This window comes from Pelophylax lessonae (genome assembly GCF_965119305.1).
Source record: "Pelophylax lessonae genome assembly, chromosome: 2".
NCBI classification, from domain to species: Eukaryota; Metazoa; Chordata; class Amphibia; order Anura; family Ranidae; genus Pelophylax; species Pelophylax lessonae.
In genome coordinates, this window is record NC_138769.1 from 681,237,436 (window position 1) to 681,258,943 (window position 21,508).

Genomic DNA, 21,508 nt, shown 5'->3' on the forward strand with positions numbered 1-21,508 from the left:
GGATCATTGTCATGTTGGAAAAGTGCACGACATCCAAGGGCACGGAGTGATGGTAGCATCTTCTCTTTTAATATAGAGCTGTACATCTGTGAATTCATGATACTAGAAATGGAATGCAGCTCCCCAACACCAGCAACACGAGTCATGTAGCCCCACAGAAGGACACTGCCACCACCATGTTTCACTGTAGGCACTATGCATTTTTCTTTATACTCCACACCTTTGTGACGTCATCAGTTCTAAAAACCTTTATCCTGGTCTCATCACTCCAGAGTACAGAGTCCCAGTAGTCTTCTTCTTTCTCAGCATGGGCAACTAGCAAATTCTAGGTAGGCTTTTTTTGTGCATGGACTTTAGGAGAGGCTTCCTTCATGGACCACACCCATACATGCCATTCCTCTCCAGTGTACGCTGTATTGTATCACTGGAAAAAAATCACCCCAGTTTGGCTTTCCTCTTCTTTAGCTGTACTTACATGATGTTTTACTTCAACCCTTCTCATCAGAAGACGCTCCTGTCGAGGTGGTAACTTCCGTGGACAGCCTGGACAGTTCTGTACGATGGTTGCAGTTCCATATTTGTTAGATTTTTGTATTACTTTTTCTACAGTATTCTGACCGATAAGTAAAGCTTTGCTGATCTTCTTGTAGCCGTCACCTTTCTTGTGTAAAGAAATGATTTACTTTCTCAGGCCTTGTGACATTTCTCTTCCATGTGGTGCCATTGCTGACACCATGAAATGGGAGGAGTTTTCTTTGTTAAGTAATGCCTTTTTATAATCAGCTGTCTGCTGGACACCTGTTTAATGCAAAATTACACTCACCTGTGGTTGAATTCTTGTTAATTAGGATTTTGTTGTCTAAAATTTAGCTTTGCTCCTAATACTTTCAATGGGGTGTATTCATTTTTGCAACATGGTCTTGAATAAATTTGTTAGGAAAAATACTTTTTTGTTTTTGCAAATTATCAAATCTTGGTTTCAATCAATGACCTGCATTAGTTGGAGTATTTTATAGTATAGTGTCCCAAAAAAAAATGTTAATTCTAATAGGAAAGTAAAGGTTTTTTTTTTTGTCAAATCTGTTGGGATGTAATCATTTATTTATGCTGAGCACTGTACAGTAAACCCCCCTCCATCGCGGGGGTTACGTTCCGAACCCACCCGCGAAAAGTGAAAATCCGTGAAATAGAAAAACCCTATTAAAATACAGTGTAGGCATGTTTTTTTTTACTGTCACTGTACAGTGCCTTGCGAAAGTATTCAGCCCCCTTGAACTTTTCGACCTTTTGCCACATTTCAGGCTTCAAACATAAAGATATAAAACTGTCATTTTTTGTGAAGAATCAACAACAAGTGGGACACAATCATGAAGTGGAACGAAATTTATTGGATATTTCAAACTTTAACAAATAAAAAACTGAAAAATTGGGTGTGCAAAATGATTCCGCCCCTTAAGTTAATACTTTGTAGCGCCACCTTTTGCTGCGATTACAGCTGTAAGTCGCTTGGGGTATGTCTCTATCAGTTTTGCACATCGAGAGACTGAAATTTTTGACCATTCCTCCTTGCAAAACAGCTCGAGCTCAGTGAGGTTGGATGGAGAGCATTTGTGAACAGCAGTTTTCAGTTCTTTCCACGGATTCTCGATTGGATTCAGGTCTGGACTTTGACTTGGCCATTCTAACATCTGGATATGTTTATTTGTGAACCATTCCATTGTAGATTTTGCTTTATGTTTTGGATCATTGTCTTGTTGGAAGACAAATCTCTGTGCCAGTCTCAGGTCTTTTGCAGACTCCATCAGGTTTTCTTCCAGAATGGTCCTGTATTTGGCTCCATCCATCTTCTCATCAATTTTAACCATCTTCCCTGTCCCTGCTGAAGAAAAGCAAGCCCAAACCATGATGCTGCCACCACCATGTTTGACAGTGGGGATGGTGTGTTCAGGGTGATGAGCTGTGTTGCTTTTACGCCAAACATAACATTTTGCATTGTTGCTAAAAATTTTGATTTTGGTTTCATCTGGCCAGAGCACCTTCTTCCACATGTTTGGTGTGTCTCACGGGTGGCTTGTGGCAAACTTTAAACAACACTTTTTATGGATATCTTTAAGAAATGGCTTTCTTCTTGCCACTCTTCCATAAAGGCCAGATTTGTGCAGTATACGACTGATTGTTGTCCTATGGACAGAGTCTCCCACCTCAGCTGTAGGTCTCTGCAGTTCATCCAGAGTGATCATGGGCCTCTTGGCTGCATCTCTGATCAGTCTTCTCCTTGTATGAACTGAAAGTTTAGAGGGACGGCCAGGTCTTTGTAGATTTGCAGTGGTCTGATACTCCTTCCATTTCAATATTATCGCTTGCACAGTGCTCCTTGGGATGTTTAAAGCTTGGGAAATCTTTTTGTATCCAAATCCGGCTTTAAACTTCTCCACAACAGTATCTCGGACCTGTCTGGGATGTTCCTTGTTCTTCATTATGCTCTCTGCGCTTTAAACGGACCTCTGAGACTATCACAGTGCAGGTGCATTTATACGGAGACTTGATTACACACAGGTGGATTCTATTTATCATCATTAGTCATTTAGGTCAACATTGGATCATTCAGAGATCCTCACTGAACTTCTGGAGAGAGTTTGCTGCACTGAAAGTGAAGGGGCTAAATAATTTTGCACGCCCAATTTTTCAGTTTTTTATTTGTTAACAAAGTTTGAAATATCCAATACATTTCGTTCCACTTCATGATTGTGTCCCACTTGTTGTTGATTTTTGACAAAAAATGACAGTTTTATATCTTTATGTTTGAAGCCTGAAGTGTGGCAAAAGGTCGAAAGGTTCAAGGGGGCCGAATACTTTTGCAAGGCACTGTACTTTTAAAAGCATTTTAAGGTCTTTAAACACACTTTTAAAACAATAGAAACTCATTTAAACACATAAAAGATACTGAGAGACAGAGCAAGAGCTATGGAAAACACAAAAATATTTAATTTGCAATGATTTAATTAGTAAAATAACATTACAGAAAAAAACACAATATACCGGGACCGCAAAAACTGAACCGCGATGGAGCTGCGGTTTACTGTATATTGTTTTTTAAGGACTCAGAAGGTTTTTTTTTATGATGTTTTCCTAGCAAAAAATATTTTATTTATTATGCAATCTATAAAAAAGATAGCAACTAAAAAAATCACACCTGACCATAAAACAGTGGTCTCACTATGCATACTTAGAGTGAGTTCAGCTATGCAGGGAATTGTGGGAAAATAATTCCCGAGTTCTCTGAGACAATATTTTAAATGGATGTAATGGATGTATAATAGGACTAAAGAATGCTTTTAATATTTGCCTGCCTAAAAGGCTTGCAGATGCTAAACCGAGTAATCGAAACCAAATAAAATATGTCATGGTGGGTCATAGCTTGAATACCACACAGTGTCTGTAATAATGGAATTCACAAGGGAGAATTCTGGACAATGTCCACAGCTGATGTTAATTATCCACTTCAGCTCTGGAAGATTTACCCCCCTTCCTGACCAGGCCATTTTTTGCGATACGGCACTGCTTTACTTTAACCTTTCCTAGCGGTATTCCCGAGTGTGGCTCGGGGTTAAATTTCAGTGCCAAAAGCAGTAACCCCGAGCCACACTCGGGGTACTGCTTCTCGGCCTTTTGGCTAAGATCAAGTGTAGTATCTGTTCTTATCAGTTGGTATGGAACCTGATGGTTAGTATCGGTGGGGGCCGAAATGAACCAGGGCGCTCCGGAACAACCGGGGGACTGGGAAGTAAGCCACATCAGAGAAAGCCGGATGGGTCCATTGCCTTCTGATTTGAATGGGTCCGCCCCTATCAGTTTGAAGGGAGCAGGAAAACTGGTGTAGGCAGTCACGCCGCTTAGTACTGCTCCTGGATGTGATTGGTAAGGAACGGCGGATGGTGGTGGGAGAGCCTTTCCTCCTGGGTTGAACCTGGCCTTGCAAAAGGCTTGTCCCCAGTTGAAGGTAGGTCCCTAAGCTGTCCAAAGTTCTGATGCCTCCTGGTAGGATAGGGCTACACTCGGTCTGGCCTTTGGGCCGGGGTAGAAAAAGCCCGTAGTGTATGTGCCCCTGGGGTGGCAGCCCAGGGGTGCCTTAATTCTCACTGGTGAGGGGCAGCTCGCCTTGAGTTTTTGGAGGCGGGTTTCTCGGCCGGTTTTGTGATCCCATGCTCTCTGACTCAGACCCCGCCCGTGGCCGATAATTTACGTTCTGCTCATATTCACTCTGCTGTGGTTGCGGAAAAAATCGCCAAGGAAGTTTCCTTGGGTCGCATGGCCGGCCCATTTTCACACCCACCCTTTCGGGATTTCGTGGTGTCCCCTTTGGGTGTCGTTCCTAAGAAGGAACCTAACAAATTCCGCTTGATTCACCATCTCTCCTTCCCCAAGGGCGGGTCTGTTAATGATTTCATTGACCCAGAGGCCAGCTCGGTATCGTACACCTCTTTCGATGCGGCTGTTTCTTGGGTACGGCATTACGGGCGGGGCTCCCTCATGGCTAAGACGGACATCGAATCAGCCTTTCGGCTGTTACCGGTCCACCCCTCCAGCTTTCACCTGTTAGGTTGCCAATGGGCGGGCTCTTTTTATGTCGACCGTTGCCTTCCCATGGGGTGTTCAGTTTCCTGCGCCCTCTTTGAAGCTTTTAGCTCGTTTGTGGAATGGGTGGTCCGAGACGTGGCGGGGGCCAATTCGGTCATCCATTATTTGGACGATTTCTTATGTATTGGTCCTCCAGCATCTAACTTATGTGGGGTGCTGCTGGCCACTGTCCAGCACATTGCAGAGCGTTTCGGCATCCCTCTTGCGGTGGACAAGACGGAGGCTCCCACGCCTATGATTAAGTTCTTGGGAATTGTCATTGATTCTCAGGCGATGGAGTGTCGTTTGCCGGACGATAAGCTGTTTTCTCTAAAGGAAGAAGTTCGGCTTGCATTGGGTAAGCGTAAGCTCCGATTGCGCGAGCTCCAGTCTTTGATAGGCAAGCTGAACTTCGCTTGCCGTATTATGCCAATGGGCAGGGTTTTCAGCCGTCGGCTCTCGGCTGCCACTGCAGGGGCACGCTCGCCTAATCATTTCATTCGCATAACCAGGGAAATGTCGGACGACTTACAGGTATGGCACGCCTTTTTGGGGGCGTTTAACGGTCGCTCGCTCTGGATGAATGGGCCGGTTAGCAACTGCGACCTGAATCTCTACACCGACGCAGCGGGCTCCACCGGTTATAGGGCCTTTTGTCGCGGCCAGTGGAGTGCAGAGCGCTGGCCAGCAGCATGGCGTGCGGAGGGCTTCTTGAAGAACTTGGTTCTTCTTGAGCTATTTCCGGTGCTAGTTGCCCTGGAATTATGGGGCGAGTGGTTCAAGAATAAGAAGGTTAGACTCCATTGTGACAACATGGGGGTGGTCCAGGTCATCAACTCACTCTCTGGTTCTTCGCCGCCAGTGGTTAGGCTTTTACGTCACCTTGTCTTGCGTTGCCTTCAATTGAATGTATTTTTGTATGCGGTGCATATCCCGGGGGCAAAAAACTCGTTGGCTGACGCTTTATCACGCTTTCAGTTGGACAGGTTCAGGGAGTTGGCGCCGGAGGCGGAGCAGCTCGGAGCCCCTTGTCCACAGCGGCTATGGAAGATTGCGTTGGGATTGCCTCTGGACTGATTCGCGATTCTTTGACTGAATCGACTTGGCATGCATACCGCAGGGTCTGGCAAGAGTGGTGGGAGCTTCTTCATCGGGCGGGTTTGGACATGGTCAGTTCTGAGATTAGAACTGTAGTGATTTACTTCATCTGCTTGAATTTCTCGGGGGGAGTATCGGCTTCGGCCATTAATCGCAAGTTGAGTGCTTTAGCTTTTCTATTCAAATTGTGGGGCGTACCGGATTTCACAAAAGATTTCCTGGTGAAGCAGGCCCTACGGGGTTATAGAAAGGGTTCACGCCGGCCTGACGGGCGCCGGCCTATCACTTTTGAAATTCTGGGGGCTATATTCAAGCAAACAGGTTCCATTTGCTCTTCGGCTTACGAGGGCCTCTTATTCCGTGTGGCTTTTGCTCTAGCTTTCTACGGGGCTCTCAGGGTGGGCGAATTGGTGAGCCCGTCTAAGTCGGCCCAGGGGGGCCTGCTGGCAGCAGACGTTCGCTGCAATCATGCCACTGTGTTTCTTTTCATCCGCCGCTCAAAAACGGATCAGGCGGGTAAGGGTGTTCGCTTGCAGCTGCTTCGGGTGCAGGGATCACCCATTTGCCCTGTTTCGGCGGTACTAGAGTACTTGCGTTTTCGCCCTCCCGGGCCTGGTTCTTTTCTTATGCACGCTGCCGGTGGGGCTCTGTCCCGTTTTCAATTCATTACGGTTTTCCGTCGCTGTCTGACGGCAGCAGGATTGGAGGCTCGCAGCTACGCCTCGCACTCCTTCCGCATCGGGGCGGCCACGGAAGCCGCCAGGTGGGGGTTGGAGGATTCCATTTTGCAGCGTATTGGCAGGTGGGAATCTGACCGATATCGGCTTTACGTCCACCCTCACTTGGTTTAAAAATATGCTTGGTATACGTGGCGGGGGGTGGGTGAAAAGCTTTTATGTTGCTTTCAGTTACGGGTGGTAGAGCGTACCGTTACTTACGTTCGTGCTCTTCCATTTTCTTTATTTCTTTACAGATGCTGCGTGCCTCGTATGGATCTTGGGCCACTCCTTCGTATATTGGGGGGCCAGGAGGGCGGACATTAGGCATGAAGGACGTCAGTTAGGTTTCCCCCGGTGTGAGGCCAAGGTCCGGTGGATAGGCATTTCAGGCATGTTATGGCACAGGGTGGTACCCGAGGTACATAGGGTCGCTCGCTGGGATAGGGCCCCTGACGTGCTGGTCATCCACGCGGGTGGCAACGATCTGGGGGTCCGGTCCTGTCGCCATCTCATCAGGGATGTCAAGTTTGATGTCCTACGGTTGAGGACGGATTTTCCGGACATGGTGGTGGTTTGGTCGGACATTGTCGGCCGATCGTCATGGCGACTCGCCCGGTCAGTGGAAAAACTCAACAAAGCCAGAGTGAAGGTCAACAAAGAAGTGGGCAGGTTTATTGTGCGCAACGGGGTGTGGTGGTCAGGCACAGAGAGCTGGAAGTGGATACCTGGCGCTACCTTCGCCACGATGGGGTACATCTGAATGCGGTGGGCATCGACCTATGGGCACTGGGTTTACAGGACGGGGTACAGAGGGCCTTACGGGTTTGGCGGGGCACAAAGGTGTGAGGTGGTCCCACTTTGTGCCGGTGGCGGGTGGGGTCTTTTGAGGTGGGTAAAATAACATGCTATTTTATCAGTTTAGGGACCCATCTAAGGTCACCTCTGGAATGCCAGTTAATGGCGGTTTTAAATGGAAGGTAAAAATGGTGGTATCTGCTGAATATCGAGGTCGTCCCCGAGCCGGAGGGTGCGGCTGGGGACCAAGAAAATAGTTAAGCAGATGATTGATAATTGGTGCCTCCAAAGATCGGCAACCTCAGTTTTTCTTGTCACTGTATTATTTGTTTCCGGATTTAAGGAATGTTTGGTATAATTTGTTTTGGTTTTTAATAAACGGCCAATATTTTACTCCAAGAATTGTGTTTGCCAATTTTTATAGATAATGGGGGTAGCAATAAGGGGGGTTGGATCAGGGCTGGAGGTTTCGGGTCCAAGAGCACATCTGAAGTGCCTTAGTCAAGGACAGCCCGTAGCAAAATAAAATAAAGCGCAGGGCTGCATGACTGGGCAGTCAGGGGGAGCTGGTTTAGGCAGGGTCAATGTCCGGTTTTTATGCCAGACCCATCCCCCAGCAGAAAGGGGGTCTCATTACAGGGGGTGGGGCTACTGGGAGGTCAGGTAAGGACCACCTTTACCTGGCCGCCATTTCAAGCGTGGCCAAGGAAGCAAGAACATCCCCGCCCACCCTCCCTTTATCGGGTAGTTATTGACATCAACATGGGCCTGTGCATGGCGGGTGGGGTCTTTTGAGGTGGGTAAAATAACATGCTATTTTATCAGTTTAGGGACCCATCTAAGGTATGGAGTCACCACTGGAATGCCAGTTAATGGCGGTTTTAAATGGAAGGTAAAAATGGTGGTATCTGCTGAATATCGAGGTCGTCCCCGAGCCGGAGGGTGCGGCTGGGGACCAAGAAAATAGTTAAGCAGATGATTGATAATTGGTGCCTCCAAAGATCGGCAACCTCAGTTTTTCTTGTCACTGTATTATTTGTTTCCGGGTTTAAGGAATGTTTGGTATAATTTGTTTTGGTTTTTAATAAACGGCCATTACGGCCAATATTTTACTCCAAGAATTGTGTTTGCCAATTTTTATAGATAATGGGGGTAGCAATAAGGGGGGTTGGATCAGGGCTGGAGGTTTCGGGTCCAAGAGCACATCTGAAGTGCCTTAGTCATGACTTTTAGGGTTCCTTCACACTGGCCCACTGCCTTCTGGAGAACAATCCTAACTTCGGAATGGCAGTTTTACATTAGGGGACAGCGCCTCAACTGCAGTTGCAGTGCAACCCCATTGGTTTCTGGCAGGTTTGACAGGCACTGCTGCCTGATTTAAAACTGTCATAGCCACGAAGCAAAGCATCACGGCTGTGGCATGTCAACAACCTTGTCAGGCTGCAATGTTAGAATTCAGATGGGCAGCTTGAAAAAGTGAAAATTGCAGCTCAGCTGCCTGTTTTTACTAGGGATAGACCGATATGGTTTTTTCAGGGCCGATATCGATACTTTGGTCACAACGTATCGGCTGGTACCCTGTGGTAGGTGGGTGGCTGGCACAGGGCCTGTGGGTGGCTGGCTGGTACAGGGTCTGTAGACGGCTGGCTGGTACAGTGCCTATGGCTGGCTGATACAGGGCCTGTGGGTGGCTGGCTGCCTGACACCTTGTCCGTGGGTGGCTGGCTGTCTGGCACCCTGTGGTGGGTGGCTGGCTGTCTGGAACCCTGTGGTGGTGGCTGGCACCCTGTGGTGGGTGGCTGGCTGTCTGAAACCCTGTGGTGGTGGCTGGCTGTCTGGCACCCTGTGGTGGGTGGCTGGCTGTCTGGAACCCTGTGGTGTTGGCTGGCTGTCTGGCACCCTGTGGTGGGTGGCTGGCTGTCTGGAACCCTGTGGTGGTGGCTGGCACACTGTAGTGGATGGGTGGCTGGCACAGGGGCTGTGGGTGGCTGGCTGGTACAGGGCCTGTGGGTGGCTGGCTGGCTGGTACAGGGCCTGTGGGTGGCTGGCTGGTACAGGGTCTGTGGATGTGGGTGGCTGGCTGGCACCGTGCTGCTGTGGGTGGGTGTATGGCTGTGATACACTCCTGCGAGACTACTCCCGACTCCAGATGAGGCTGTCCAAGGCAAGGGAGGCGGCCTAAGAAGGCAGAATGATGTCACAAAAATATCAGCAATATCGGCCAGATCCGGGGCCGATACCGATATATAGGGTAAAGTGCACATCGGCCCCAAATATATCAGCCTTGCTGATAATCAGTCTATCCCTAGTTTTTACCACCCCCCCCCCCCCCCCCCCAGCCACCTGTGTGATAGAGCCCATTAGTGAAGTCTTCTCATCTGCCTTCATACAGTAAATGTTATTTTGGCCAAATTAGTGAATATTTCCATGAACACCATTGAAAACTTTCCCAAAAGAGCGGAGGCTATTATAGCTGTAAAAATAATGCCAACTCCATAATAATGCCTATGATTTTGAAATGAGATGTCCAAGAAGCTCCTATAGTTGTAGTGGTCAGGTGTCTACAAACATTTGGCCATATTGTGTATTTGTGTGGTATTAGCAGCTTTTACGTGTAAATTATATGTTTAGGTCAGCCAGGCTCAGGTTTTTTTGATTTTTATGTCACCCTATCCTGCTATCACTATCTAGTCATTTATTGACGTTCAACAAGCATACATGACAACTTCGCTTTATAGGGTGTACTCACACTAGGATTGTATATGTACGATGCCTGAGCACGTTTGGCCCCCAGAAGCCCAGTTCATTAGATTAGTGTGATCATTCCTTACCATGCCCTAGCAGCTTGAATGAGATGGTCTGTAGTATGGTCCAGCTGGGCTCTGGTATGGTATGCATCTGTGTGATTGCTAACCATGTCCGAGCAGGCAATTCCAACAATGGAGCACATTCGATCCATCTGGGCCCACACAGGCAGTGAGGCTGCAGATGACATAAGCGTGCATGGGCCCGGCGCAGTGTGAGCACAGGAATCATGCTTGGGCCCCAGCACAGTGTGAAGACAGGAATTGAGCTCGGGGGCTGACACAATGTGAGTCCGGACCAGCAGGGACATTCGGGCACAGTACAAGGAAACTCTATCTACTGTAAGTTCACCCTCAGACTTTACTTCAAGGTCAGTGACTTACTAAGTAAGAAAAAGCAAGATCAGGATTGGCAGCCGTGGAAACAGCACCTTAACAAACAAGTTAGCAATGGCAACTTGTAGTCTTTATAGATTTCCTTTCAATTGTGACAAGGATGCTAGTTAGATGCCCAAATTCAGGAAACATTTTTAATACAAACAAAAAATATTTAAGACCGCTGACAGCTCCCCTCCAGGCTTTGGCTCCTTCTAGCTGTGCTGTTGTTGGTCCAACAGAACTCTTCTGAGATCTACTTCTAACAGCAAAGTAAATGAGGCTTCAGAAACAATTGTGCCAGTTGGCTGCCTCTCAGAAACTTGATGCTCCCCTGTGTTGTTGTGTATACTTCCTCTTATCTCGCACACTGACAGATGTCCTAATCCTCAGGCCTCGCCTGACACTAGAGGCATGCAGATCTGCCAAGCCTCATTCATAACCTGGACATTTTAAGCAGCTCCTCACATGCCCTACCTACACCCTGCAATAGTCTGTATGCCAGAGGTAAGCATCAGCAGCACATGTACAGTTGGCCACTAAGACTATATAGATCCACATTTAATTCAAACACATTCCTTATCAAATAAATTCCACTGAACATTATTTAAAGGAGTTCTATGGTCACAGCATATACAGTACTTTCATTTTATAGCACCAATATTATTATTTTTTTTTTTTTTTCCAAACCAATATTATAATTGCAATACAAACAATAGATATTATTGATAATCCAATACAAGCTTACTTTTAAAATGTAATGTTGTGAGTGCTGTCTGTCTCTTGGCCATCTCTTCCTGGATTCCATGCATGCTTTGCAGCTTCTCCTCTGCTCTTTACGTTTGATTTCTAAGGACTACATATCCCATGGTACCTTGCTGCCTGAAAGCAGTGATTCCTGCACTGACTCCGCCTCCTGAAACTCCTCCTCTTTGTACCTCTGTAGTTCAGAAGGCAGGCTTTGTGAAATGTGTGACACTGCAGTGTCTACTAACAGGGCATAGTAAATATGTAAATATGGGATTTTCCCATATTTACTCCACCTGTACAGTCTCTTTTGTCACCATGGGATTTTTATAATTTAGTACTGTCAGTTCTCCAGAAACCTCCATTTGAGAATATTCGGGAGATTTCCTACCTTATCGCAGAAGGTGACATTCTTGGTGGCTATTACCTCGGCCCGCAGGGTATCTGAATTGGCGGCATTATCCGTCGCAGTCCCTATTTAGTAGTCCATAGGGATAAAGTGGTTCTTCGTCCCTGTCCATCATTCCTGCCCAAAGTTGTCTCTGACTTCCATTTGAATGAGGACATTGTGTTGCCTTTCTTGTGTCCCAAGCCAGCTCATCCCAAGGAATTTGCTTTGCATACCTTGGATGTGGTTTGTGTGGTTCGGGTGTATCTGGCAGCGGGTCCTTTCGGAGGTCAGACTCGCCTTTTGTGCTTACGGATGGACCAAGAAAAGGGCTGGTCGCTTCTTCGGCTACCATTACCAGATGGATCAGACAGACGGTGACTCGGGCCTATTCCATTAAAGGTCAGGCTCCACCTTTCCCTATCACGGCGCATTCTACTTGGGCACTGAGTGCTTCTTAGGCCTTCTGTCATCAGGCATCAATATCGCAAGTTTGCAAGGTGGCCACTTGGTCATCAGTGCATACCTTCACAAAATTATATAAAGTAGATACTTTGGCATCTGGGGATGCTTCTTTTGGCCGCAAAGTTTTGCAGGCTGCTGTTTAAGAGGGGCTGTTCCATCTTAAGGGTGTATTTTTCTTTAAACTTTTATTTTTCAGACGGGCTCCTGTGACCCAGTTAAGGCTCCTGTGTCCTGGTTAAGTGCACTTATGTTTAGCTTTGGGTTCTTTTCCACCACCCCTCATTTTCTGCTTTTGGATGTCCCAGTAGTTATGATTTATGGAGAGCTGTGTCTGTTGATGAACGAAAGAGAAAATGGGATTTTTGTACTTACCGTAAAATCCATTTCTCTGAGTTCATCGACGGACACAGCACCCACCCCACTATGGAGTTCTGATACTTCTAATACTGCTTGCTACTAAACTGATTACCTAGAGCAGAGAGGGGGTGTTATATACCTAGCTGAGGACGACCCATGGGCATAGCCAGGTGTTTTTTGTTCTGCCTAGTGCCTAGTCCTACTCCTGGAGGAGGCAATATAACCCAGTAGTTATGATTTATGGAGTGCTGTGTCAGTTGAACTCAGAGAAATGGATTTTACGGTAAGTATAAAAAACTCAATTTTTTGGGCTTTGGCGTTAATCAGTTGTGTCAGGGCATCCTGTTAAGCGAGCCAAGCTGACTGGGCCTCGTCTGTGGCTTGTAAAATATACACCCTCTCCTCTTCCGGGACATGCTGAGTGAGAAGTTTTTCATGCTTTTTAGATTCTGTCTTTATACTATTAACTGCAGATATGAAGACTCCACGTATATAACATTTAAAAGTGTCCCACTTCAGCAGGTTATCAGTATAGAGCGTGTTATCCTCAAACAAACTAACCATGTTTTGTCCAATCGCAGCGCACTCAGGTATCATTTTCAGCCAAACATACATCTCCATACACCCACCCATTTTACCTCTTCCATAAATCATAGCAGAGGGCTTCCTCGTTATGAGGAACCTAAATGGGGGGGGGGGGGGGATGTCTGTCTAGGGCAGGATTTAGGACAATATTAAAATCACCTAGGACAAAGATTGGAATATCAGGCTTATCTAAAGTGAAGAGCAGCAGGTACCACGGCACTATAATGAAAAGGGGGGGGGGGAGTATGTATACCACAGCTATGATACATATTAAAGGGAACAATTTACAATATAAAAATACGTATCGCCCCTCAGAATCAGATATTGCAGCTAGTTTGTGAAAATCCAGAGATTTGTGTACGAGGACACACTTCCCTCTGGAGTATGCGTGGCATGATATATCTTTTGTGTCCAGGAGTACTTTACACAGCTAAGAGTCTCTGGTGTGAGATGGGTCTCTTGGAGGCCTATTATTGCAGGATGGTACTTACGGAGGACCGTACTCACCATCACCCTCTTTACAGGATCGTGTAGTCCCCTAATATTCCAGGTAACCAGAGGTATGTCAATCATGTGATTAATGATAAGATCTCATGCAATGTGGCAAGTGAGATGCATCTGCATCTCGTACCACTAAAGTACCTGCTTAGGCCTAGTAAGTATTGTAAATGAACAAGATAGCTGTGGAACTGCAGAAACCAAAATGTCTCATGAAATATTCCAAAAATTAACTCAGGAAAAACCCGGACGAGAGGGTTGAGAGACTGTTCTTCCCGGCTATAGTTATCAATTAAACAAAACCTTAACTTGTAGTGGTGCCTTTCAGGCAAAGCTTTCCAACAGATAACACCTATCAGGTGCATTCGCATTTGGTGGTAAGGCATCTCGCAAAGAGCTTTTCATGATGCCTTACAAGGGGCTGCCTCCATTTGAGCTTATCAGTAAACATAGCAACAATTTAGTGACTCTGGTAAAAAAGTGCAGTGCCCTTCAGAACCACCGAATCAAAGGTATGTGCCCGTTTGTAGAGGAAGAACAAGGAAACGGTCTCAAGTTTCAGTGTTGTCTCGGTGCCTGGCACGAAGAGAGGGCTCATTGACATCCAGCCAGTCTGAAGCTTCCCCGTCTGAGTTGAAAAAGTGCGCCTGACTTCTGGCTGTAATTCACAGCCATGCAGGGTAGAGAATTGCATATGGCAAAATAAGGTGTTGAAGACGTGGCTTGACATCCTGGAGTTTGGCCACTTCTGCACCTCAGCCGAGAAATTGGGATAAAATGAGACTGGTGCCATTGTAGCCTATGGTGGATTTCTCCCTTGCTAGACTTCAGATTTTCTTTCTGTCGCGGTAGTATAGTATCCAAGCCAGGACTTGCCTAGGTGCATTGCCTGGGAGAGTCCTAACAGGAACACGATGCGCCCTTTCAACAGCAAACAGTGGGGTAAAGGCTTCTTTCCCGAATAGATCCAGTAGCCATTTCTCGACAAATTCTGTAGGGTCACGACCAGCCCCACTGCGAACATTGTTTCGTATAAGGGATTTTTTGAAAATATTGCTAGAGATTTAAGACAATGGAAAGCACCACATCCCTGAAACAAATGGTAACTACAATAAAGGGGGCAAAGTGGGACTTTTGAGGTGCGAATGATGGAGAAAAATCGGGATTCTCAAAAAATATACATTTTATTAAACATAAAGGTGTAGGACAAAACACAACATTGATTAAAATGTTAAAAGCAAGAAAATGCACTTGATAATATCAACTCTACATGTTTCGCCATCTTCATAATAGCTTCTTCAGGAGTTTTGATAGATATTTCTCGAGAGTGAACATTTCTAAATTACAAAGAAAAAACATGAAAATAGAAACATTGTTTTGTATAAGGCGATTTTCAATATCATCTGTTTTGTCACTTGTGGCAGTTATTATGTGGGCGGCTGTGTGGGTTTCAGCAATCAGTGGAGGTATTTGGTCCTCAAGATCACTGATGCGTCCTTCAGCAGCAGTTGTTCTTTCTCTTATCTTCTGGAGGTTATGTCGCAGCAGCAACACCTCCTCTGTCTGCGCTCCTTGACTGAGTTAACTGAAGCAGTGCAATGCTGTACAGGTTGTAAGATTTGACTTGGGGTAGGTTGTACTTCTCCCTCTATCACATCTGCAGTGCCTGTCTGCTGATCACTGTCAGGGAGAGACATGGTGTGAAGCTCAGTCCCATGCTCTGTCTCTATATACTGGGATGGGTCCGCTTCTTCTTCCTGGGCTGCAGAGGAGCGTTGCCCCTTCACTGTGTGATTAGGGAAGCACCTTTTGGGAGTGGCATCTGGGTACAGGTGTGATTAGGGAAGCACCTTTTGGGAGTGGCATCTGGGTCAGGTGTGATTAGGGAAGCACCTTTTGGGAGTGGCATCTGGGTACAGGTGTGATTAGGGAAGCACCTTTTGGGAGTGGCATCTGGGTATCGACATTTTTGTTTTGTACTTTATTTATAGTTTTGTAGTTTGTGTTTCCATTTTAAAAGCAGAAGATTAACTTCTGAGACACTCCGACTCCAGATGTTCTTTTTATACCCAATCATGTTACTGACCTGTTGACTACTAACCCGATTAGTTGTAAAATGTTCTTCCAGCTCTTGCTTGTTAGTACTGCTTACTTTGCCAGATTTTTGTTGCCCTGTCCCAATTTTTTTTAGATGTGTTGCTGCCATCAGTTTCAATATTATTTTATTTTTATTTTTCTTAACATGGTCCACTTTATCAGTTTTCTATTTTGAATAAAATATGGGTTTATGTGATTTGCAAATCATTGCATTCTGTTTTTATGTAGATTTCACACAGCATCCCAACATTTTTGGGGCTGTATAACTCTTTAATCAGCAATGTTTTAGCTTTCTGCTGATTGGAGGGTTCTAGCTCTGATTCAGCAGGGACTGTGTCAGACCTCTGTAGAGAATCCACTGCTTCTACACAGAGAAAGTCTTAAAGTGATTGTAAACGCTGCACTTTTTTATTTTTGTACTTACCTGCAAGGCAAAGGCATAATGTGCTAGTATGCATTGCATACTAGCACATTATGTTAAACTTACCTGAAAACAAAGCAATGCCATCGCTGGAGGCAGCGTCCATCTCTACCCAGTCTTCCTTTCGGGTTCACAGCTCCAGCTCTGTGACTGTCCGGAGCCGCGATGACGTCATTGCCGCGCATGCTCGTGGGAGCCTCCAGTCCCGGCACACTGCTCTGAAGAAACGGCATGGGTGACCCTTCCTTCAGAGTGCATGCGCCAGTGATGTAACTGGCTGCTAGGTCAGTAAATATCTCCTAAACTGTGCATGTTTAGGAGATATTTACACTACCAATAGGCAGGGCCGGTTTTAGACAAAGTGTGGCCCTGGGCAAACCTAAAAGTGGGGCCCCAAATTTTTTTATATTCTACCAAAAATATAGACGCCATATATGGTGATATGCTGCGCGGCACCCAATTGCACCAACCGGCAAGGGAAAGGGAAGAGAGGGGCCGTGTCCTTCCACAGGTGCGCTAGGAATCTGTAAGATCGGTGCTATGGGCTCCTGACAGTGACGGGGCCCCTTTGTAAAATGGAGCCCGCCAGGGGCGGACTGAGAACCCTCAGGGCCCCCAGGCAAAATAAATCAAGGGCCCCCTTCCAGGCCCCACCCATGTCCCGCCTCCAGTTACACCATTACCCCGCCTCCAGACACACCCACATCCCGCCTCCAGACACCCTACACAATCTTTAGACACAAGGAACAAAAGTGCAATAATTTATAAACAAGTGCAATATAAATAATTCACAAACCAAGACCAGTGCATTACAAAAATCATACATAGACAAAACCAGAGCATTACAATAGTAAATTGCCAGGTCTAGGTGGGGAAGGGTTGCTACCTCACCCCTTTAATCCAGGACACATACGAATTACCAGTGGCGGCTGGTGCTCAAAATTTTTTGGGGGGGGGGGCGCAAACAGAAAAATGTAATAGGCATTGCTTTGTGGCAAAAAACGCTGTAAAAAATTGCGTGACTTAACAAACAATCATTAGGTTGGTTCAAGATTGACCAGCGTGACCCCATTCACTGCACAGTGACCAGCATGTCCCCCATCAATGCACAGTGTTCACAATGCACAGTGACCAGCATGTCCCCCATCAATGCACAGTGACCAGCATGTCCCCATTCAATGCACAGTGACCAGCATGTCCCCATTCAATGCACAGTGTCCAGCATGTCCCCCATCAATGCACAGTGTCCAGCATGTCCCCATTTAATGCACAGTGACCAGCATGTCCCCATCCAATGCACAGTGACCAGCATGTCCCCCACCAATGCACAGTGACCAGCATGTCCCTCATCAATGCACAGTGACCAGCATGTCCCCCATCAATGCACAGTGTCCAGAATGTCCCCATTCAATGCACAGTGACCTGACCAGCATGTCCCCCATTCAATGCACAGTGACCTGACCAGCATGTCCCCATTCAATGCACCGTGACCTGACCAGCATGTCCCCATTCAATGCACCGTGACCTGACCAGCATGTCCCCCATCAATGCACAGTGACCTGACCAGCATGTCCCCCATCAATGCACAGTGACCTGACCAGCATGTCCCCCATCAACGCAGTATCCAGCATGTCCCCATCAATGCTCCGAGTCCTCGTCTCGACCTGCATGCGCGCCGCCCGTCACCGTCCCGACTCCCTGGCGACCGTGCTGCTCGGGAGTCGACTTCTTCCTCCTCCATGGCGCTGCGACTCGGTCGGCGCCGCCCGCTGCCTCTTCTCTGACGGCGGACGGGAAGGTGTGGTGAATTTGGTGGGGGGATCACATATTAGGGTGGGAGTGTCAGTGGTGAATTGTGTGGTTTTGGGGGGGGCTACACCGCCACTGTATCATACCCCCCCCCCCGCACACAATTCACCACTGATCTCCTCACCAAATTCACCACTACTGTGTCATTCCCTCCGAATGACACAGCAGTGGTGAATTTGGTGAGATTACATATTGGTGGGGGTGTCAGTGGTAAATTGTGTGGTGGGGGATGACACAGCGGTGGTGAATTTTGTGGGGAAATCACATATTGGTAGGGGGTCTGTGGCACAAACCCCCTACCAATATGTGATTTCCCCACAAAATTCACCACCGCTGTGTCATTCCCACCCCTACTGACACCCCCACCAATATGTGATCATGTCCCCCAAATTCCCCACTGCTGTGTCATACCCCCCACACCACCACCAATATGTGATGTCCCCAAAGTTCACCACTGCTGTGTCGTCGTCCCCCCACCACACAATATAGCGGCGGCCGCAGGGCCCCTCCTCCCACTTCCATAGCGCTGGTCGCCGAGCGGCGGTTCCCGATAGCCCGATGTTGTCTCTGAGACAACATCGGGTGAATTAGTGCTGTACTGGGCGGCGGGTTCCCTTCCCGTCCGAAGTGCCCGACCGCTCAGTCCGCCCCTGGAGCCCGCTGCTGACAGTGACACGGGGCCCGGGGCCCCTGGACATTCGGGGCCCTGGGCAGTTGCCCAGTTTGCCCCCCCCTAACGCCGGCCCTGCCTATAGGTAAGCCTTAGGCCTCATGCACACGGGGCGTTTGAAAAAACGAGCTGCAAAGCCAGTTCTCACGCCAGGAAAAAGCAGCTGTAAAAACATGCTTTTAGAAGCATTTTGTATTGGCGTTACTGCACTTTTTAGCCACATTTAGCAGCGTTAGCGTTTGTTTAGCAGTCTTTCTCTGCCCTCTTCTATTTTCCAACCTCAAATCCAACTACTACAGCTTAAAAATGTCTGACGTGGCCTAACGCTTTATGCAGCCTTTAGCAGCATCAGGCATTTTTACACCCTAACAATGCAGCCTCACTCGTGCCCATCAATGCAGCCTCACCTTGCCCATCAATGCAGCCTCACCCGTGCATGTCAATGCAACCTCACCCGTACCCCTCAATGCAGTTTCACCCATGCCTGTCAATGCAGCTTCACCCTAGCCCATCAATGCTGCTTTACCTGGGCCCGTCAATGCAGCTTTACCTGAGCTTGTCAATGTAGCTTCACCTGTGCCCTTCAATGCAGCTTTACCTGAGCCCATCAATGCAGCTTTACCTGAGCCCGTCAATGCAGTTTTACCTGTGCCCATCAATGCAGCTTTACCTGAGCCTGTTAATGCAGCTTCACCTGTGCCCATCAATGCAGCTTTATCTGTGCCCGACAATGCAGCTTTACCTGAGCCTCTTAACGCAGCTTCACCTGTGCCCATCAATGCAGCTTTATCTGTGCCCGACAATGCAGCTTTACCTGAGCCTGTTAATGCAGCTTCACCTGTGGCCATCAATGCAGCTTTACCTGAGCCTGTTAATGCAGCTTTACCTGAGCCTGTTAATGCAGCTTTACTTGTGCCCATCAATGCAGCTTTACCGGTGCCTGTCAATGTACTGACCAGTTCAGGGGAAGAGAGGAAGAGGAAAGCTGGCTGGATAATCACAGAGCGCGGATCACCCCGCTGTAACAGCTTTAATTTTAATTGCCGGGTGCTCGCTGACACACACAGTCCCGCCTCCTTGCCCGGGTCATTTGATAGACATCACACATCCTGGTTGGCCAGGTGTTCTGTCTATCAAAGAAGCCGGGCTAGGAGGCGGGACTGTGTGTGTCGGCGAGCGCCCCGCAATTCAAAATAAAGCTGTTACAGTGGGATGATCCGTGCTCTGTGATTATTCAGTCCGTCGGCTGGCCGGCTTTGCTCTTCCTCTCCTCTCTCTTCCCCTGAGCGGCTCCAGGAGCAGCCCCACACTCGCCCTAAATAATTTTCCACTCGCAAAATGCGAGCAGGCGAGTGGAAAATTTGAGGGCTGGGCTTACCTATAGGTAAAACTTAAAGATTGAAGCTTACTTTCTCTTTAACTTGAAGGTGGCCACAGATGGATTTAAATTTAGCCGGTTCAACAGGGACCGGAGGAATTTTGATTTAGGTGTGGCCATTGCAGTTGAACAGAAGTTGATCTACCGACTTGCAGTGTTGAATAAAAGCCACTCGATCAGTGGCTGCAGCCCTGATCTGTGTATTCTGGCTGTGGGGGAGTCTCCCTGCTGTCAGAATACAACAGTGCAACAGGGAGAATTCACCACCCACCTTAAAGTGTTGATGGGAATCAGCTCAGTTTTTTTCGTTCAGCCTGCTGGCTGAACAAAAAAAAAATGGAACCATGTAGGGCCAGTTTTAGTGGCATGTATTGAAACTTTGCAATTATAACTACAACATAATCTTACTGCGTGTACCATATCTCATTGTTTAAATGTTTTAAAAAATCATAAAAAAAGTATGTGAACCCTTAGAGTGACTCCTGAATTAATGTGTACTTTGGCTCATGCAGGGCAAAGCAACAGGTTTACTTTAATGCCCCAACCCCCCCTTAAAGTGTATGTTCATCTTTTCATGAAAAAATATCTCCAAATATCTTGACTACCCTTTGGGAACCTGCTGCACATAGCGACCATGCGTACACCGTAATACACAGCCCCAGAGTGACAAAGAGAAGGGAAAGGAACGGAATGGAAGGGAAGAATTTGCACTTTCATTAATCATAATTAGTTATCTGGCTGCGCTGGCCAGTGAGCACTTACCATGGTGAGCATTATGATGGATATTCACCCTGGGGCTCTTTGTTGTGCTGTATTGTACAGGCCATTACATCAGCAAGCATGAGGCATCACAGCCAATCAGGTGAAGCAGAGACCAGAGGGGTGATCAGGATATTTGGAGTTAGTTCACCTTTTCATTTTTCGTGAAAAGGTAAACTTACCTTATACCTTCCTTTTAATCCCCCCACCACTTCATTCTGCTGTCAAGAGCAAAAGAAATGCCTGTGCAAGAAGCTAGGAGTCACTGGGGTCATTGCTTGTACAAGGCTATAAACCTCCCATATGACATAGATGATTGGCCCAGCGCTGTCACATGGCATGAGTCACATGCTTCTCCATACCTACAAGTACCATTTTCTTGGTTGCTGGCCCTGAACATTATAGTGCGAGGAATGGAGTTAATGGCAAAGCACAGGTTTACTTTTAAGAAAACAGTAGTAGTAGTTAGAGAAATCACGTTTTCCTGTTCCCGCTTTCAGGTTGATCACAGGTCCACTGTTATTAAAAGGCCAACCAACATTTTGTTACAAAAGTATTTATTCCTTTTTATTTTTATATTTTTTTTAACAAAAAAAGCCTTCAATATAAAAATAGATTTCAAAGACATTAAAGGAAGACAGGGGGTGCGCGCAGAGTAATAAGCGAAGCTCAAAGCCACGGACACAACATCAGCTTTAAATTGAAGGGGGCCACTGTTCACCCCAGGGCGGCAAGCACTACAATATATCCCCGCAGCTACAAAACTATTGCAAGTGACAAAAAAGAAATATTCGCACCGACACATTGCAATACAAAAGAGAGAAGCTTTGAAATAAAGTTTGACCTCACAAAAAAAAAACCTTTGTGTCTTCCAGTGTGTGGATTGTGCTTCATGCAATGACCATTAATGAAGAACGCAGCAAGCA

General features: G+C 46.9%; 1 pseudogene across 1 annotated transcript; it reads left to right on the forward strand.

Moving 5' to 3' along the window:
* Window positions 1-5,783: 5,783 nt before the first annotated feature.
* Window positions 5,784-7,280, forward strand: LOC309548249 (annotated as a pseudogene). The gene is made up of 2 exons: window positions 5,784-6,231; window positions 6,689-7,280. The product of its transcript is annotated as an uncharacterized misc_RNA (transcript).
* The last annotated feature ends 14,228 nt before the right edge of the window (window positions 7,281-21,508 follow it).